Source organism: Cornus florida, unplaced genomic scaffold, assembly GCF_030987335.1.
Source record: "Cornus florida cultivar Cherokee Brave unplaced genomic scaffold, ASM3098733v1 CherokeeBrave_3.0.0_Hap2_Chr07, whole genome shotgun sequence".
NCBI classification, from domain to species: Eukaryota; Viridiplantae; Streptophyta; class Magnoliopsida; order Cornales; family Cornaceae; genus Cornus; species Cornus florida.
In genome coordinates, this window is record NW_026775577.1 from 55,036,297 (window position 1) to 55,055,179 (window position 18,883).

Here is an 18,883-nt window from a genome sequence, read left to right on the forward strand (position 1 = left end):
CTGTACCACAAATTACCTATTTTATTTTCTTTAAAACTCTATCACATATAACCGGTATTCATATATTTGTTATGAGTTTTTTAATAAAAGGAAATCTAATTAGATAATGATATATTTAAAGAAAATAAAATAAATTTTTAAAAGAGTTTATATAAAAAAAAACTCTAACATAAATTACAGATTTATCTATTTATCAAGAGTTTTTAAATTAAAGAAAATCTAATTAGATAAGAATTATTAATATAAAAAATATTTATTAATTGATATAAAAAATAAATTACATTACAGTTTTTTAATAAAAGAAAATCTAATTAGACAAGGATATATATATATATATATATATATATATATATATATATAAAGAAAATAACTAATTTCTATAAAATTGTAGCACAAATTATCTATTTTATTTTCAATAAAACTCTATTACATTAAATAAGGATATATTAAAAGAGTTTCTATAAAACAGTAACACAAATTACCTAAATTCTACCACAAATTAACTATTTTATTTTCTTTAAATTCTTATCACATATAATCTGTATTTATCTATTTATTTTATCTATTTATTATGAGTTTTTTAATAAAAAGAAATCTAATTAGAGAATGATATATTTAAGGAAAATAAAATAATTTCTGTAAAACTGCACCACAAATGACAAATTATTTTATAAACTCTATTATAAATTACTTATTTTATTTTCTATAAAACTCTATAATAAAGAAAATATATAATAATATAATAATACATATAAATAAAATATAAAAGTATAAAGAGTTTTAACATTTTAGTATTTATTTTTTGATATAAAAAAATTATTAATTAATTTTAAAATAGAACTCTATCACATATAACCTCTATGTAAAGAGTTTTAGGTTTAGTTTGGATACATACGAGAGAAAAGAAAAAAAAAAAGTTAAAAGAGAAAAAAGAAAAAAGAAATGATAGGTATAATTTATATTCATATTTGGATAAATTAGAGAGAAAAGAAAGTATTTGACAATATTGTTGTTTGGATGACAAAAATAAAAGAAAGGAAGGAAAATAATAATAATAAAATTACCATTTTATCCTTTTTAGGTAAGTTTAGGAGGGCAAAATCATTTGAGCCCTCTCACCTCTCTATTCTCGCTTTCTCTCTCCAACTGCAATGTACAAAATTTACAAAAATCAGACTATCAACTCATGTCGGCAAAATCATTTCAGCCTTCCCTAGTCGCCTCATCTCACACTTCTCTCCCTCTCCAACTGCAATCTACAAAATCTACAAAAATCACAATATCAAAACCCAGCAAAATCATTTCAGCCTCCCTTATCGCCTCATCTCTCAGTTCTCTCTCTCTCTCTCTCTCTCTCTCTCTCTCTCCAACTGCAATCTACAAAATCTACAAAAATCAGAATATCAAAATCTACATTAGTTATTGAATCGTGCTTGGTCTATGTTGATGCATGCTTGAAGGTATTTTTTTTGTGGATGATGATGCTGTTGCCGAGAGAATCAGAAATTATGAAGTGTTGATGTTGCCGAGAGAATCAGAAATTATGTATTTTTTTTGAAAGCATGATACACCAGGTACCACCTGCATTCGTATATATATATTTTCTGATTCTCTTCAACACTGTTTTCAAGTGTCAATTTTTTATGAATTTGATTGATTTGGTGTTTGAATTTATGAAATTTTGAATTTTAAAATAGGTTTTTTTTTTTTTTTTTCATAATCCTGCAACTTCCGGCGACTTTTCCCGTTCTCAACCTCCCTCTCTCTCTTTCTGCAACTGTAATGAAAACCCATATCCGGCTGTCTCTCAACTCTCTTGCCCCTTGGTGTAATTTTCTCCCTTTCTCTCCAAATCCCTCCAAATTTTGTCAATTTTGGAGGGATTAGGTTTTACTATATTGGAGGGATTTGGAGGGATAGGCCTTCCCAATCCTTTCTTTCTTTTGTTTTCCTTCCATCCAAACACACATATCCTTAATATTTTCTTTCTTTTTTCTCCAAATCCTTCTAAATCCCTCAATCCAGCATTTGAATATTTATTGTTGAATATAAAAAAAATATTATTAATTAATTTTAAAATAAAACTCTATCACATTTATTTATTTATTTTGAATTTTTTAATAAAAAAAATCTAATTAAAAAAAGAAATATATAAATAAAATAAAATAATTTTTATAAAATAATTAAAAAATATATGAAATGAAAAATTCGTAAATTACAAAACATTCGTCGCTTTACTTAGTATATATAAATTACACATAAATGTCATTACAAGAAAATTGATGTTTTACGTCAATTACAGACATGCATAAACATATATATATATATATATATATATATATATATATATATATATAAATTAACATACACACATAAATATCACTACAAAAAAATTGATGTTTTACGACTGTAATTGACGATATGCATAAACAACAAGCCTTCTTATGTACTAATTTACGACATATGCTTTCAAGCAAGTAATTAAAAGCTAAAAATAGTTATATTAACGGTTTGCACTTAATTGCCCTTTGAATTTTCCTTTTAAGGCGTGCATTTTCTACTATAACGACTTGTATGCTATATTGTTAATATCGGGCCAAAGTTTCTTCAAAGATTACCACTTTCCCTCCAATATGTGGGCCTAAAATTCCTTTGAAGACCCATTTTCCCTCTTATATGACTTAAAAAAATATTCCCGCACTATAAGCCTATTATTATACACAGATTGTTTGCTCCCTATTTGTAAACTCCCTAAATTGCATCATATTCTGGAAAAAAAAAAGATTAAAATAAAAATTAAAAATTTGCCATATGAAGAATAGGAAAGTAGACAAAGGATCAGTAGGTATTTCCATCTTTTCCAGTGTCGAAGTGCCAAAACAAAAACGTAGTATTGATGAAGAATAGGTTTTCTAGTACAGGATCCTCAACATCAACAAGATCACGCCGCATCTTACCACTGTAACCGAAATACAAGTCGTAGCCGTAGCGATATCCTTTCCGCAGGTCTCCTTTCGATCAAATTAAATCTCAACCGCTTGCGTATCTATTTGATATTTTTTTTCTTTGGGAGTCTGATCAAGTCCGGGCGATCTGCAATCGTTCCCACACTCTATCGCGGAATGGACTACTGAGCTATGGTTATCGCCTATTTCTCGGCTTCCACTAGGTAAATATATCTTCTTTACTCAATACGCTCTTTCAGATTTTCAGATTTTATGTTCTCATCAGATTTTCTGTAGAACTTGAACCGCGATCTCTAAAACAGAACATGGTAAGATTTCCTCTACTTCTTTCTTTCCCAAACTTTTCTAGTTTTTTTGGATTTGTTGCGTATGTATTGAGAATCGAATATGATTTACATATTGCTTCGAGTGAAAATTTGACGTCTCACCTACAGAGAACAAAAAGAAAAAGGGAACCTCACCCAACAATTAAGGTCTAGTTTGGGACATTCATAGTAATCTGATGTACTAAGTCTTCTTGCTTCGAGTAGTAGTACGTGACCCTTCCTATAATGTTTGGAAAGTGAAAATTTTACTTCATAAGAGATGGAGATAGTCAGTTCTATGGACAACCGTGTGAATGCTTGAGGTTAATTGGAGTTTGGGACACAATCTATTTTGTTATTTGGCAAAATAGATTTTGGGGCAGTTGAAATTTGGCTGGTTTGGGTTTTAATAATCATTGACAAAGTATTTATACATTATCTATGGCTCGTATTGTTTTCCCTTGTAGTGGTAGCTCAAATCTAACCAAGCCTTTGACACTTGAAGATTATGAGAATCATGTTACCCAACATTCAATATCCAAGATAGTCGGGAGATAAATCTTGCTATCAGGATTCTGATGGTCAAAATTGCAGTTTAGTAATTTTCAATCACTAGTAAACCACTAAAAGGTCATCAATACATATGTTTTATCATCAAGTTGTCACATTTTAATTTTATTAATTTGACATTGTCAAGTTTATTGCAAGGGGTCATTGCTTAGTGTAATGGTAAATGTTCATATCGAAAAGCACGAGAATACGGGTTTACGTATAAGAGCACACACTTTTTTGCAAAAAATGTCAAAGGCCAGATTTGTCTCCAATATTTTCCTCTCAGCACCCCGTATTTAGACTAGCATTGTTAATGGCTTTTAATTGTTAATTCTTTGACACTTTGAAGGGCACTTTAATTATTGTATTAGACCTTTTTTTATATTTTTTATTTTAGAGTCAAAACAATAAGAAAGTACCAGTTAAGAACATTTCATTATCTAATAGAACTAGAAACTGGAAATACAAGTCTAAAAGTAGCTTGTATTTTTTTTTGTTTTATGTAAGATATCATGAAATATGGGTGATCCAAAATACTTTGAATAGAATAAACATATTAAAATTTATGATTAGTTGATTGCTGAGGCACTGAAGTATTGAATTGTAAATGGAAACAACAGCAATTTCGCTTACATAACAATAATTAATCAAACTACTTGCTTACATAGGTGCTATAATTTATATTGAACATTAGTTAAAAAATCTGAAAGAACTTTGGGCAGTGAATAAGCTGGGATTTTTGTTACATGTTAATATAATAATAATAATAATTTTTTTATAAGTTGATTTTGTTAATGGGTTTAACTTTTCCATTAATGAAACAGTTTGTTGTCCCAGGAGGCAATATGTTGACGGAATAGCAACTTCTTTATTCTTCAATATCACACAGTATCATACATAAATTTTTTTATGTTACTTGTAATTACAGTCAAAACCCTAGCGCATGCCAATGGTTTGATTTTTTAATATACAATGCCTTTATTGTAAATGTTCCAATTTTGAATTGCAATTTTTTATAAAGCTAATTTTGTTAAATATGCAATAATTATCATTTTTGCATCATCCATTTCCTTGTGACTCCTTCGATTATTACATTTCTGTATGTTTTCCAGGCAAAATTAGCTCATGGATTAACTTGGATTCCAAAGATGAGATAATTCGGAAGGATTCTGAGATTGCTTTGAAGCAAGAAATAGCCTGGGCTTCTCATATCTCTTTGTAGGTGTGTATCTTTGTTAACCAATTTGCAGTGAAATTTTGGGTTGTAAAACTTGAAACTTTTCACCCTTATTTCTTGCAGTGCGTCTTTGTTCATCTTTTAGAAAAGGATTTAGGTCCTAATTTCTGGTTCTGAATTTGTATTGTACTCCTTTTAGAGTATTTTTTAACAATGCAAAAAAAATAAAAAATAAAAAAAAATAATTTGTAATATTACAATGAGAGATTTTTTATTTTTTTCATGCAAGTTAATTTATTAAAATAAGGGCTAAACAGCATTCACTAGTGGAGTATCCTCATAGACTCATACTTTACCGATTCTATTCTTTTCTATTGATGATGTTTATTATCAGTGCTTGATACAGTATAAAGTTCATATATAAAATGATGCTTGAAGATGATGAATGGTTTGCCTTTTATGCTTGCTTTCACATTCTTCTAAATTGTTTCACAAGAAGCCTGCAGTTTTCACATTTTACATTTCTCCTGTAGGCATGTCTACTTCCTGCCCCTAAAGGAGCATCATGTGCTAATTATACTCGATGCGTTAATCAGATTCTATAGAACCTAAATAGTATACAGTTACCAATCTTAAATCACAGTTTATACTCCTTTGTGTTTAACTCTCTATAAATTTTGTATTGTTTTTTATTGTCTATGTTCTTGTTATTTACTTCCATCTTGAAGTTGTGGCTTAGGATTCCATTGGAGAAGTCTGATGATGATGCTATGAGTGGGAACTCTGATAATTTGGTGAGTAGTACTCCTCCCAATGCAGGTAGACCTTCTAGTGCAAGGATCTCTTGTTACATATTCTTGTTTATTCTCTTAAGTTGTGGCTTAGGATTCCATTTGTCTTATGAACTAATATGTGTATAATGTTTCAGCCCTAGTGTTTTAACCACATTATGTAATATTACCATAATGCAAAGCTTGCAGATTTTTTGGTTCATTTCTTTTAAATATCATGATTGGTTGACTATGTGTACGTAGCTAAATGTTGTTGCTCATATAGTTGAAAGTTTTATTTGCTACTCATGTATGTTATTTTATTTGGAGACATCAATCATTAATGTTGAGCAATCAAGAAATACCCTTTTGTTCGCAAGTTGTGCCAAAGAAGTGACTACTAATGCCAAGTTAAAAAATTTTATGTCTAATAAAGCATTGGTAAAACATGTGCAGTGGGAACTATCTAGACTGAAGAATGATAGTCCAAGAGCCAATATTGCCACATCAGGTTGCACTGCATTACCACTTGAGAAAGACATTCGAATTGAAAAGGTAATCAAATAGTCTTTCACTTTTGATATCAAAATTTTAGTACTTGTAAATATATATATTTGTCTTCTTTTGAAACTAGACTCGGTTACTTTTAACATTCTACACATGGATAATATGGTCTCAGTAAGATCATATATACTTAATCTATCTTCCTATCCTTGCCCCTAGTTTTTTCTTACAAACCTCATTTCAGCTATGGTGAAGTTATGAACAAGTTTATTGTTTGTTTAGCATCCTGTATCATTCTACATGGCTGGTTTTATTATTGGCTTACAAATTTCTTAATTACTATGTACTGTCCAACTAAATAGTTGGTATGGAATAATTTTTTTTTTAATTTTTTTTTGCCTTTCATCTTTTATTAAATGTGAGCTTATGGACCAAATTAAAGGAACCTTTTCTAGCTTCATCTCCCTCGCCTTTTCCTTCCCTCTACTTCTTTAAGGCATTTTAATATTTTCGTTATGTGACAATTAAATTACTAAACTTCATATATATATATATATATATATATATTTTTACAGAATGTGATTGAAGGATCGATTGTTTCCGTCAAGATATTGTACGGACAAGGGGGAGCTTATATATATTCAAAATCGATGGTTATGTTCTTATTTTGAAAAAGATGATTGTTTCTTTTTGAATTTAGTAGTTTAGTTTTTATTCCTTGACCCTATCATATTGGATGGCTGGGAACTTTTTTAATATTCACAGTGGCTTTAAATTTTTTTTTTTTTTTACACGGTACTAGACTTGATGTTTTTGGTTTAATGAAAAGTAATGGATTTTTGTTATTCTTATTAATACATGTTATGTTATATATGTAGTTATATGATATGATATGTGCCTTATTTTTTAAAATTGAAGACAATTATCATTTGTCATATTGAACACAGGTGCAAGACAAATTTTTAGTTCTATTAGAAAGAAAAGGGATTTTATATAATTTTTTTTTTTTTTTTATAAAAAAAAAGAAACCCTTTTGACGACATGCAATACATGTTTTTAAAATAAAAAAATTAACGATATATATAGAATGTTCAAATGGACGTCGTGATAGGACATAATAAGTAGAGTCGTTAAAAGAGTAAATACAAATACAACATGTTTCATCTGTCGTTCATACATGCATAGATGATTTTCAAATCAAGTCATTAAAGAAGTGCATATTAACAACGCATGAGAAGAGTCGTAAATGTTTGAAAGCAACATTTATTTGGTTGGTTAACGATGTCACATTTTAGCAATAACGACTTGAAAAGCACACCAAGAAAAATATAGACTTTTCATAGCTTGTTCAGTAAGAGCATGCGTATGCATGTCATGAAAATCCTCAAGCCGTTAAAAGTCTTTTTCCTTGTAGTGATATAAACCTTTACATGGGGCATAATTCTATATAACTTAATTAGGCCTTCTCTAATTAGCCTAAATCCATTTCTTTGGGTCAAATAACTCCAAGCTCAAACCATGATTAATTAAAGTATAATAAACCAATTAATTAAATAAGCAAATGGCACATAAACAAATAATGACAAGTAAAGCACATTAAATAATTTAAAATAATCTAATTAACCAATTTAATCAAATAGTTACTTAATCATTTAATAAGAACAATTAGTTAAATAAAATAATTAAAATGTAATTAAAATAATAAATTAAATACTCTAAAAATTAGGAGTGTTACAGCTAAGTGAGGTTTATTTTATAAAATAACAATTATAGAAGAAGGTATTAAAAAAAAATTAAAAAATTTTGGTGGGACCATGACCCCCCGCCCCTGTTAAGGACCTTGACGGCCAATTTGGTTGATCCTGCGTTATGGGTTTCCCAATGGAATAGGCGTTGCGATGAATCATGACATGTATGGCGATGAGAGTTGCAACTTTTTCAACTTGCCAAGGCTTAAGATGTATTTCAAAAAAGTTCCCACTAGATCAGATACATAGGGAAGCTCATTTTGTGGTCTATTTGTATTAGGAATGAAGTTAGAGAGAAGAAATAGAATTAGCAGAGGTTAAGGAAGTTTCCATTTAGTTATTGGAATAAATAAAATTATAAATAATAAAAAATTTGAAACTTGTGTACTTTTAATAATAGTATAGATTTAGAAAAGAATTAGAAAGAGAATTGAATAGAAAATGTAAATTTATATTATTAAAAATGCATTATAAATATATAAATAATGTACTGAAACTCTTTGCAGCTTTAATAATAGCATAGATGTGTGTTATTATATTTTACATAATTTAGTTTTTTTTTTTTTTTTTGGTTTAAAAGAGGTTTATTTGTAATTTGGTTCGTTACGATTCCGGTTGGAACCGGAACCAGAACCATTCATAACGGTACCTTAAAAACAAAACCGTACAGGTATGGAACCAAACCGTACAGTTCCATGAGAACCGACCGTTAACTTCTAGCCATAAGACTGTTTGCTCTTTTTAGTTTTTTCCCTTGTTGTACCATTGTTCAGTGAATCAAAAGTTATCCATTACTTAACAGAATACAATAACAAAAATATAAATATAAATAAATTCGTAATACAGAAATTAAAACTGATAGTTTGAAATTAAAAAACTAAAAAATCTATAATATTACATCCCAAAATAAAATACTAATAGTTTGAAATTCTTCCGGATAAACTGAAAAACAGTATATTGCTAGCCTGAGATGGTGTGTGGGTGTAGATCGGAGAAGCTGTATGACCGTGTCGCTGACTGAGAAGTCTGGAGGAGTCACTTGACTGAGAAGTCTGAGATGGTGACTGAGAAGAGAAGATGAGAGGAGGAGGAATGAGGATGAAGAAGATCTGAAGATGAGAGGATGAGGAGTGACTCAATGAGGACTGAATCGAAGAGATGAGACTTGAGAGGAGGCGAGGGTAATGAGAGTAGGCGAGGGTTAGCTTAGGTTTAGGTTTAGATGAGAGGAGGTGAGGGCAATAAGAGGAGGTGAGGGTTAGCTTAGGCTTAGGTTTAGATGAGAGGAGGCGAGGACTGAAATTCTAAATCGATGTTCATTGTTTAGGCTTAGGGCAAAAAATTAAAAAAGTATGTTTTAATTGTTTTTCACTTTTTCTTTTGTGGTTAGCTTAGGACCACGTGGCTCGGTGTCGATGGCTGCCTTAAATGGTAGTAATTATTTAGACTGTTTAGTTACTTTTTAGACTATTTAGTTAATTTATATATATATATATATATATATATATATATGGTTTCGGTTCTTACCGGTTCTCATGGGCTGGAACCCAAACCGTACACCTACGGTTCTGAAATTAGGAATCGGGACCGGAACTAGAACCGTGAGAACCAGAATCGATGCCCACGATTCGGTTCGGTTTTCACGGTTCCATGGTTCTTTTGTGCACCCCTAATGGAAATGGCAATAGAGTTGGTGGTGGTGGTCGGCCAGTGGATAGAGAATGATGGAAAGAGAAGGATATTTTCATCCATTAAAAGAAGATTTTGTAGTTGGTGGTGGTGTTTTAACCCAAAAAGTCTCATACCATTTGGAGATAACACTAGCATATATAAGCACTTCATCTTTATCTTATCCAGTTGAGATGAGATTGTGCACCCATAGCCTTCTAGTGCCTCGCACATCTACCCATAAGGTCTTCTGACTGGGACCCATCTCTGATACTATTTATAACAGTCTACTCCATCAAATGGTATGATATTGTTCGCTTTGGACCCAAGCTCGTACAATTTTGCTCTTGTGTTTTATCCCAAAAGGCCTCATACCAAGTTGTTGCCACTTTGTGGACGGGTGTGAGGCACTGCTAAGCTATTATACTAACAAAGTATGGGTGTATGATCCCACATCACCTCGGTAAGATGAAAGTAAAGAAGTGCTTTATATTTGTTAGGGTTGTTTCCATATGGTATGGGGAATTTTAAGGTAAAATTCAAGAACAAAATTGTGAATATCATATCATGTGATGTAATGAGCTGTTATATAGAATGTTCATCGATAAATCTTAAATCAAAGCCTTAATAGAATTAAAATCGTTCATTTGGACCCACTTGCTCTTGTGAGTCGTTTAGTTAGTCCAAAAGGTACTTTTTGTTATGAACTTATATTATGACGATTGAAAGAGACGGTAAATAGCGTTGTCATTTAAAGTTGTTGTTAAGTATGTGAACGTGTATTGATTAATTTAAAATCAAAACCTGAATATAGTTATAATAGTTCATTTGGATCCACTTGCTCTTGTAAGTGGTTTCGGTCCAAGCCAAATCAATCTAAAAACGACATTTTTTTTTCTTGGTTATGAATTTCAAATCAAAACCTTAATAGATTTATAAGAGTTGAGTGGAGAAGCTTGGAGACTGTTTAGAGGTTTCTGACCGTTTAAAATTGCAAAAAGGAGGTCAATAGGTCGTAAGTTATAACTCCTAAATCTGGTGAAGGAAGGGCCTTTTTTTTTTAAGAAGTTTTGGGTCAATCTCAATTAAGGATGGACAATAGAAATGTTGTGTCAACTTCACATTTTCTTTCTCTGTGTATCAGAGTTTCTTCTCACTGTAGCGGGTTCTTTATGTATTAAGGTTTCTTCTCCAATCTGTTATGTTTTGTTGGTATGGCTTCCCTGGAAATTCTAGATCGTTGTTTCTGCCGGTGGTCTGCTCGGTTGGTCTCCTGTGTTCTGTGGATTTTCGGATTAAGTGCTTTGATTGGTAGTCAGCAAAGTGGCCAATCGTCGCACATCTTCCCCTTTGATCCTGGTATTGGGTCGGTTTCCTTGGTTTCCCTTGTAGTTCTGCGTAGGTCTATGTCTTGTTTTGGGTTCTGTATAGTCTCGATGTTGCTCTGGGTTTCCATGGCAGGTCAATCTCTTTTAAGGGATACAGTCGTCGCCATGGAATATGGAGACCGATTGGATGTTGTTGCTTTTAATCCTACAACCGGTAAGCTATTGATGCTTAGATCTTCAATCTATTGTGGTGTTTTGGTGCATCTATTTTGCGTTCTGGGGCTTTCTTTTGGTGTGTCCCCTTTCATTTTGTTTGGGAGCGTATCAGTTGTTGGGGTGGAAGTTGGGGAGAATTTTAGGCTTTTGCAAGTTAAATGGGTCTCCGTTGTGTGGTTGCTACGTCCTATGTCTACGACTATTCGAGCCGTATTTATTCCGGGCGCCTTGGCCTATGGGTCATAGCAGGGTGTTGCCGAAATGTTTTGTCACGCTCGGAAAAATCCGGTGCGTGGCTTTTGTGCTGATACTTGGGATCACAATGGCTTTTATGTTGTAGAGGAATTTCCTGTTGAAGAAGGCTTGCCGGCGTTCTCTTGTTCTTCTCTGTTTGATTACTTTGTGGTCAAATGTCGTTCGTGGTTCTTAGGTTGCACTGTTGGGTTTCAGATGGTGGACCCCAGGGATATGACGTTGCTGTATGTGCATGAGGTAAACGCATGGTCCTTGACATTGTCAAAGGCAATTATGCCATGGTTTGTGGTGCTTGTGCGTGATAGACAAGCTCTTTTTGTAGGGCTCATTTGTGTTCACGTGTCTCAGTCTTTGCTGGCTCTTTGACAGTCTCCATGGACAGTTAGTTTACAATTTGGGTTTGACTTTTTATCTTCTGTGGTGGGATATGCATAGTTGTAAGTTTGTTATGGTTGTACGTGGTCTTGTGGTTCTTTTGTTTTGTTGTAGATGCCGTGTGGCTTCTATTGCCAGGCTAAAAAAAAAATAAATTAAAATCTCAATTAAGGAAAAATAAAATGTCTCAAATTTATTTTTAAAAAAAAAAATTGGGATTTTTGCATCTTGAGATTTGATCCAAGCTCTTAGAATTGGAATAACTTCGGCAAGCAAATCGCGGGTGTTTTACCCTATCTGTAATTAAATTTTTATTCATGATTGAGATCGATCGAGAATGGGTGATGTGGCCCAAAACTCTAATTTTTCAATTTATCAAAATTGGACCAATCGGTTAGTCCCGTTTGAAATCAATTGGTGCAATTGAATTGAATATGATCCAATATGGTGTTTTGAACCCTTTGATTGGGTACGAATGATTACGACTTCGGATGATGACCAGAATTGAAATTAGGATTTCAGAAACCCTATTTGAGTCTCAATTTGCGAGCTGTTCAATGATCTAAAAGGTTAAATAAATGATGAGATTCTACCTTTGGGTTGGATTTGAAGTGTTTGGGGTACTTGATGTCAATTTGAATCGGAATTAAAGTACTGAAATCCCTAAACGAGATCCAATTTGAGGGCGATTTTCCAAAACAAATGGTGAAATTCCAACTTTGAGGTGGATTTAGAGTCTTTGGGACTCTTAGGCCATGCCTATGAGTGTCAGAAAATAGTTGAAATATGGGTTAGGAAAACATGTGGTATCACAATTGGGATTCATCTAAACATTTACACATCATTTATAATTCTATTGTAGACAAGTGGAGTATTAGAATATGCTCGAACCTAAGTTAGAAGTTAATATATTGTTGCTATATAATTGTCAATAGATTTTTAAAATTATTTTATGGTTTTTTTATATACATTTATTAATATTATTTATTTACTTGTATTTTCTTGAAATTATTAATACTGATTTGTATTTATTTATTAGTATACTATTATTTGTGATAGGGAAAAATATAAACCTACCCTACCCTCGATAAGATTGATTAGATTTCATTATCAAGGATAATGAAATCTGACGTGGTTCAACAGGTAAGAATAACCCTATTATAACTGGAGGAGGTTAAAAGGATTAAATCATATCCCCGACAAATCTGGCAACAAATCTCCAATGATTTCGCACAAGCGGAAGATAAGATCAACCATCGACATCGGCGGAACGATTTTGATTCCAATCGATAGCCATAAATAGGGCACCAAGCCATTAAAGAAGGTACGACGTAAAAACTATTATTAATCCCTTCCTTCTTTTTAGACCTCCGAGACTAATTTGATCGTCGGAGAGCTCTTGGCAGGCATCACACCAGTGCCATTAAGGTTCATCGATCTTCTCCTCTCTTCCTTGCAGGAAAACGGTATCGTATCGGATTGCGCGAATTTCAGCCTCAACAGTTGGCGCCGTCTGTGGGAACGACGATTCCCTTGAATCAATTAATTACTCGTTGGGTATATACGTTTGTAGTCCGGTATGGTTACCGAAGGAACACCGTCACAGGGATCTGGTCAAAGGGTAGAGTCGAGTGAAAACCTGGACGTCCCAAACAACCAGGCACGACTTGCAGCATTGGAACTGCAAGTTCAAACTCTGAGTCAGGGTATGAACCAGTTGATCCAGCAAAATGCAACGCTCTTGCAACACCTTGTTCCACCGGTTCAACAAAACTTTCTAGTACAAGATCTCTCAAGTCCAAACGGAGGTAATGGGAATCTTGAAGAGAAGGATAATCATCCCCCCCAAAATGAGACTGAAGTGGAACAAAGTCAGGTGGGAACCCGACATAGAGAGGTGGTTCACCCATCTCTCCCACGGAGTTCCCAACCTCCTGAAAGCATAGCTTTCTGTCTTAAGGAAAAGATAAAGAAAGTTACCCATCTTGACTTGCAGATCAAGGATCTCAAGGGGAAAATGGAAGATGTAATGCAGGCTATGAAAGGGAAAGGTCCTGCCGCCGTCGATGACCTGGTACAAAGGACCAACCTGCCTTTCAGCCCCGCCATTATGAAATGTCCACTACCTAGCAAGTTCAGGATGCCCACGTTCGAAAGCTTCAATGGGACCGAAGATCCCCTCGATCACCTGGAACTTTTCAAGCTCTTATGCATTTACACGCTGTGCCAGATAAAATCATGTGCCGAGCTTTTCCCACTACACTTAAGGGATCAGCGAGAGTTTGGTTCAACAAGTTGAGGCCAGGAACCATCAACACCTTTAAAGAATTGAGTAAGCAGTTTGTGAGCCACTTCATTGCAGGTCAGAGGTATAGGAGGCCGGCTACCTACCTGTTTACCGTGGAGCAACAAAAGGAAGAGTCGATTCGGGAAAACATCACCCAATTCAACGCAGAGATGTTGCAGGTAGAAGAGATGGACGATAAGGTAGCTTTAACCGCTTTCATAGGAGGACTCCAAACGTGATGACCTTGGTTTTTTAGGCCAGCGTGTCCTGTGATGAACCGTAAGGATGATCCGATAACGGATCCGAATGCGGAAGCGAAAACAAAAAACAAGACTCTAAGAAGTCACAGTGACCTTCCATGAGGTCGTGGAACTTAACAAGAACTGATGCGGAAGCAAAAGATCGAAAATATGACAAATAAGCCCCCAGGGGCTAAATAGTCATTTCTGAAAACTGTAGATTCTGGTGCCACCGAGCACACCGCTGGAAGAACAACAAAAAACTAATCAAGATGGACTCAAGAATTGCAAGATTCAGAGTCCGAACGAAGGAGAAACGGCATGACGAAGAAAAACGAGCACTTAAAGAAAAAAGGGTAAACTGGTAATTATCCAGGAAGAACCGGGTGCAACCGAGCACACCATTGGAAAGACAGCGAAAAATTAGTCAAGTTCAAAAAAAAATTCACTTGAATCGGAGTCCGGACGAAGGAGAAAAGCCTAAAAGAATAATTGACGTCGCGGCGGCCCGACGAGGGCCATGGCGCACACGGCGTCCATGCGCGAGCCCACCGGCGTGCATGCCGGCGCCCAAAGACATGGCTGGTGGCAGCCCTTGGCTGCTGGTACATTTTTTTTTTGATCTGCCCAGAACTGAGGCTTGAAACGGAGGTCAAGACGAGTTTTTCTAGAAAAACATGAAGAAGAAACCCCCCCTAAAATCGAGTTTTCTACCCGACATCGCGGATGGAATTGAAAAAAACTCACTGTGAAATCCCCAAAATGATCAGAACTGAACAAGAGGGTCATAAAGCTGCTAAATCAAAACTGGAAGCTGAAACTTCACGAGGGATTTCTGGTACCAAGACGACATTTTCTGGAAAAACACAAAGAAGAAACCCTCCCAAAAATCATGTTTTCTAAGCGACCATGTCGAAAGAAGAAAATAAAACTGAGGTGAAAGGTTTATAATGCCCTTAGATCATAATATGCAAAAAAATGCGAAATGAATTCACAAGAGGCTCAAAACACAAACGATGAGGTTTTGCCCGGAAACGACTATGCACGCAAACGTAACTTACCTATTTAGATGCGCTACAATGGTCCATGGCTTAAAAATATAGCCGATGCAAAATCCGACCCCCCAACGGGCAAAAAGGCAAAAATGGACTTGGAATGGAAAACATGGAATCCAAAAATGCAAAACGGAATCAAATGACCATTTGGCCCTTAACCACACTTCATACAAGATTAATAAGACCCTATAAAAGAATGAAAATGGAATTCCCACACCCGATGTAACCGTGGTGAAGCAATGACTTGCGATTTTTCAAGTTTTTCTTAACATTTCATGAAGTTAAAAAGTTGCATAGAATACAATATACATGTTATTGGCCTCCGGCCTCATCTCATACATATCAAATACATTGAAAGGAGTGTACTTAAGTAAACATTACATACATGGAATCAAACTTACATATTTTGACATATAAGTCTACAAAATGACATTTCATGCTAACATTTGCATGAAATGGAAACTTGAAAGCTACTCGACATCCAAGGAATGCTAGGCTTCATGAACCAAGTCTTCGTACCTGAAATATGCCCCAGTATCGTAGGGGTGAGTAACATAAAGCTACTCGTAGGAGATGAGCATGCATCGACCTAGCATTTTACAAATTTATCACCTTAAGGTGAAACATGTTAAAGGGGTTCATGCCACCTAACGTCTATATCGAAATGAGACTCGGGGAGCATCCTAAGCTAACTTAGAGTCTAAGCAACAAGAATCATGATATACATACGTGTATGAAATGAATCATGGTTGGGATAATCCAAAGAACACGACAAGAAGAATGCTTGAGCATAGATTAACATGAATTGCATTTTCAATACAATTAAACTAGGTCTAGAGTAATCCATACAACATGACAAAAGCATATTTGAATACAAGTTAACAAGAATCACATTATCCATGCAATTCAACAACAAAAGAGCATGTTATACAATGCAACAAGGTTTAAGTTCTCAAAACCATCAACTTAGAATCTAAAGCACAAAATAACAGTAGTGGTTCATGCCACCTAACGTCTATGTTATAAATGAATCAATAGGATCAATTCTAAGCTTTATTAGAACATTAAAACACGATTTTCAATATCGATGCAATTTAACCAACATTGGAACTTCCAATACAATGCATAAAGCATAATTTCGCAAAGTTAACATCCTGTAACTTAAAATGGAACGACAAATAAGAAACAACAAGTTACAACATCATCTAGTTATCAACTTGAAAAAGAAATGCGAAATCAAACAAAGTGGATACTCGGACATCACGCCGGATCAGACCGACAACATAGTTACTTTAGGGTTACTAGCTCATGGGTAACCTCCCTATGTGCGCACTAGATCATATAGAGGGACTATCCCCCGTACTCGAACCACGTCCTAGCCATAGTCAAACAACGACATCCCCAAGTTTCCAAAATCAACAAGTTGTGCAACAACACATATATCAACAGGAATATGCAAGATAATCAACTATCTACTAAGCACAACCAAATTTGGAAACCTATACAATACATGCTCTAAATCCACAACTAATATGATATGATGAATGTCGAATCTTCAGTGTGCGATTCGTTACACGCTATGCATGAAAGATGTTAAACACGAAGTGTGCAAATCATTACACAAGGCAACAATATATTCAATAAGGAAAACATATTATCACGAATACAAACATAGCAACTATGTTATCCAATGTTCAAAACATAACCAAATGAATATACAACAAGTCTAAGTCCATGATTTGAATATAGAAACCACTTCTAAAGCACAACTAGATCATGGAGCAAATTGATAGAATTTAAATAGATAAACACAATTAAATTCTCTAGATTCCGATTCGATTCCAAATAATCTCAATTTAGTACATGTTAAAGGACATGGCATGGTCATAACCTATATCCATTCTAAAACTCAATTAGGTTGTTGGAACAACAAAGTAGAACTTTAATTAAATCATGCTAATTTAATTACCAAGGTTCTAAAACAACTTTTAATAGTCCCAAATTAATATATACTAGTAAACAAGTCATGGCCAATACAAATATCAAGTTAAAACCTTAATTAAGATAATGAGACCACAAAATAGATTTTAATTAATTCTTTTAATTAAAATCTCTAGATTTTTAAACTTAACCAAATGCTCTCAATTTAACATATTTTAGAGAATATGTCAAGAAAAGAAAATAATTTCAAAGAACTTTGCATCCATGCCCCTATGGACACCGGGAGCAACCAAAGTACTTTATTGCAAAAGTAAAGATACGTATTTCGTAGAAACCACTCAAGATGAAGGCACGTGAAGTCAAAAACCAACTCTGAACACAAGAAGTGTGGTTACGCCAACAAAGTGTCAAACGGGGAAAAGACAAAATAGGGAAAATGATGAAATAGGGAAAATGACGAAAAGTGAATAGTGTCGAAAAACAAAAAATGTGAAAATGACTCGGTCCTCAAAGGAAGTTGTCAATCCACGGAAAAGAGTCTCAGGAACCAATTCCGAGCACTCGAGATGACACTAAGCGACACGAAACAGAGCCCAGAAAAGAAAATTAAACGAAAAAAATTCATTCGTAAAATTTCAGGAAAAAGGAAAGGAGGCAAATGACCGGGTCGTTACACCAAACCTCTAAATTCTTGTTCTCCTTATCAAAAGAACCTCCCACCAGCATGATAGAGTTGCTGGTCAGAGCGCAAAAACACATCAACGCTGAAGACACCATGAGTGCACGGAAGGAAGGAGAGGACAAGAAGAGGCCAGCCCCTCTCGCCAGGGATGAAAATAATACCAAATATAAGAAATTGTTCTTCAGCCAGAGCGACAGCACATATCATAAGAATGACTCAGATGAGTATACCGACTAGAAATTATCTCACGGCTGGAATTAGCCTTATCAAGTCATTCGCAATAAAGACTGGGGGCATCTTAGTTAATCATTTTAAATGGAGGGTAGCTCCATCACATGTTATTTTGTTTTTAATAAGCCTTGAGGCAATGATGGTCGTTAATAAAATTCCTTTTAGTTTATATGTGCAGTATCCCCGTACTATAAGGGATAGTAAATGAGTGTCTTGTATTACAAGGACTCGGGCTGAGTGAATCCCGTAATCAGTATCCCCGTACTATAAGGAATAGTAAATGAGTGTCCTGTATTACAAGGACCCGGGCTGAGTGAATCCCGTAATCTGTATCCTCGTACTATAAGGGATAGTAAATGAGTGTCCTGTATTATAAGGACCCAGGCTGAGTGAATCCCGTAATCCGTATCCCCGTACTATAAGGGAATAGTAAATGAGTGTCCTGTATTACAAGGACCCGGGCTGAATGAATCCCGTCATCCATATCCCCGGACTATAGGGGATAAGTATCTTGTATTATCAGGACCCGGGCTGAATGAATCCTGTAATCCATATCCCCGTAATATAAGGGGTAATAAATTAAT

The 18,883-nt window shown here is 34.4% G+C and overlaps 1 long non-coding RNA gene and 1 pseudogene across 7 annotated transcripts; both read left to right on the plus strand.

Moving 5' to 3' along the window:
- The window catches only part of LOC132266228 (uncharacterized), a 248,948-nt pseudogene that overhangs the window by 122,320 nt on the left and 107,745 nt on the right, over positions 1-18,883 (plus strand).
- LOC132267225 (uncharacterized) lies at positions 1,021-7,129 on the plus strand. 7 transcript variants are annotated; one of them, XR_009468930.1, is made up of 6 exons: positions 1,026-1,574; positions 1,888-3,169; positions 4,936-5,045; positions 5,729-5,794; positions 6,227-6,325; positions 6,850-7,129. It is a non-coding gene; the product is annotated as an uncharacterized LOC132267225 (long non-coding RNA). The 7 variants fall into 7 exon arrangements; XR_009468927.1 differs by having other exon boundaries at positions 1,031-1,574; positions 5,740-5,794; XR_009468926.1 differs by having other exon boundaries at positions 1,021-1,574; positions 4,936-5,794.